Source organism: Papaver somniferum, chromosome 1 (genome assembly GCF_003573695.1).
Source record: "Papaver somniferum cultivar HN1 chromosome 1, ASM357369v1, whole genome shotgun sequence".
Classification (NCBI taxonomy): Eukaryota; Viridiplantae; Streptophyta; class Magnoliopsida; order Ranunculales; family Papaveraceae; genus Papaver; species Papaver somniferum.
The window spans coordinates 22527361-22530340 of NC_039358.1; positions in this window are offsets into that span (position 1 = coordinate 22527361).

Consider the following 2980-nt stretch of genomic DNA (forward strand, 5'->3'; position numbering starts at 1 on the left):
ATCTTTGGATCGATACCCCGAGCAACGTTTTTGGTTCTAGGTCTGTGGGTTTCATTTCCATTATCCATTGTTTTATAAACGAATCGACGATGTTTTGATTTTACGATTCACGGCGATGTTTCGGTTGAACACAAGAACGAGAGAAAGTTTTTTTTTCTTCCACAATCGGAAGATAATATGAATCTGGAAGAAAAAGAGTTGAAATGAGTAGAATGTTTTTTGATTTGGTTTTTATACAGTTTTACCAGAAGGGCATTTATGTAACTTCAATATCATATAGGGTACCCCTTAACTATTGTCTTTGGCTGGGTATAAATTGATGGCCCCTAAATCCTTTCGGGTGGCCCCTAAAAACGCGAGGTAGAATATTACTCGAATCCATGAACGTAATCCCTTGACTATGTTCTAACGAATTGACCACAACATTGTAACTTATAGTCTGTTTGTAATATGTTTGGACGTGGTTCTATGCGTTGTTTTCGAATTCTGGAAGCAAAATAATAGAAGTTAGTTTGGATTCACATTTTTAAAGGAATGCGAAATTGGGGGATAAAAAACCAATTGGGATATAAGAAAATGACAAAAACTGGATCCAAATATCAATTCGGGGTCACCCCTTATCTGAGTATTTTACGTATTACCTAATCTACCCCTCACTAATCAGGATTAGTAGTTAATAATAATTAGTAAAATCATAAGATTTTTGATAAATGATTAGTGTGTGTTTTATTTGAATTTGGGTGAATGAGGTGAGAGTAGAAGGACGGAAAAATATTTTTGAGTGGAAATTTTTTTGTGAAAATGGAAGATGATTGTGAGGAGAAAATTGCAGCTGCTGAATCTTTAGCTCAACTACAACAAGGATCATATCTTGAATCTTTAGCTAACGACAAGAACTCTCAATTGCAACTCTTTGTTGAGCCAACAACCTTGAATGATGATTTTGACGAGTATGGAGAGTTTTTCGAAGAAGCTACACAATAAAGTAAACTTGCACAACATGCAAGCATCCCCAATACACAGGTAAAGCTGCTAGGAGGTCGAAAAATTAATTTTTTTCTTTAAACCCGCCATTTTTTTAACTGTAAAACCTCAGTGTCGGCATAGAAATGGTATGAATACCATGCCGGCAGACGCATTACCGGCATAGTATTCATACTACGACCATGACGGTAGAGCGATATCCTCCATTTTGAATATTGATCCGGCATAGTATTCTACCAAAAAACTATGCCGGTACGCAGTTAACTTTTTTACCTACCAAGGAATATACTACGAAATAATAAACCGGCATGGTTTCATTGATAGGTTACCATGCCGGAACTGCATGAAAAACATACAGGAAACATTTTCATCTAAAACCAAATACCGGCATGGGAAATTAATAAACATCAACGTCGGAACTCCGTACCGGCGTGGTACCATCAATACCGAGAATGCCGGCAGTACAACCGGCGTTGTTAAGTTACAAATTTACAATGTCGGTACCTACCAAAAAACATACAGGAATAAATGTTTTCCAAATCTAAATACCGGCATTACATATGAATTTTTTTTAATGCCGGAAGCGTGTACCGGCTTGGGACAATAAATTACGAGGATGCCGGCACCTTTGTTTCCGGCGCTGCTGTCTAATGAATCTTTTATGCCGGAATATGTTTCAAACTTGGTCTTTAGTTTTGGTCAAGTTCGACTACGCCGGAACATTGGTCGAGCATGCCGGTACGGGTTTCCGGCATAGTGCTGTAATTTCGTTTGGAACTAATTTTCATTCGATCTTTAGGTGGTGACATATATTGATCCAACAAATAAAAAGCCGCTTCATCGGGATACGTTGGAATACTATAAAATACCTCCGGTATGTGACCAAAGAATACTTTTCACCTAGTATCTTGAACTTAACTAATGGATTGCTAGTAATGAACCTTCTAATGAACGTGAAATTGATCTTGTGTAGGGAATAATAGATCGAAATGAAGCAATCGCTTGGGCTAAAGAGACAGCTCTTAAGAACATGTGTGTGTTGGTGAGGAATACCGAACGTTCAAAGAGGCATTTTGAGATGGCTTGCGAGAGAAGTGGGAAATACAAGGAGAAGAATAGCCACAAGAGAAAGGATTATGTATATCCAAAGAAGACTAATAGGGTACACAAGACTCGTACGAGGAAGAATAATTGCCCGTTTAAGCTTGTATTCCGTTTAAATGACATGAACAATTGGGATTATGAGGTTTTGTGTGGCTGTCATAACCACCCGGATCCGAAAGATTTTTTTGGTCACTCCCTAGTTGCGAAGCTAAAACCTCATGAGTTCGAGGATGTAAAGAGATTGACCAAAGCACTTATCAAACCGAGACAAATTCTCAGAGGCTTCAAGGAAAAGGATGAGTCTAACGTGTCTTCTCTATGTATAATTTATAGCGCAAAGCAACTATTAGAAGGGTGGAATGGGAAGGGAGGTCCGTTATGCAAGAATTTGAGAAGATAGCTTGGGATTACAACTACACGTGTATCATTAAAAGAGGGCCGTATGAGAAGCCCTTTCAAATATTCATTTCGCATCCTTTGCTTTCACAATTGGAAAATACATGTCGTGGTGTTCTTTTGATGGATTTTACCTACAAGACAAACAAATACAATATGCCGTTGTTCAACATCGTGGAGAAAACCTCGGACAAGGTAACATTCACATTGGCTTGGTGTTTAATGGAAAACGAGAGGGACTATAATTTTCATTGGGCATTACGACAATTGAAATTATTCTTCCGGGAAAATCAACTTCCGAGGGTCATCGTAACCGATCAAGATGACGCATTAATGAAATCAATATCCGACGTCTTCCCGGACGCAAAAATTCCTATGTACGTATCATATACGTGAAAATGTCACAAAAAACTTGTCATGCCTTGTTTGAACCCACTAAGGCGGATATTAAGAAGAGAATGATTGTTCAACTAGAGGAAGATGTTCGAAAGAACAA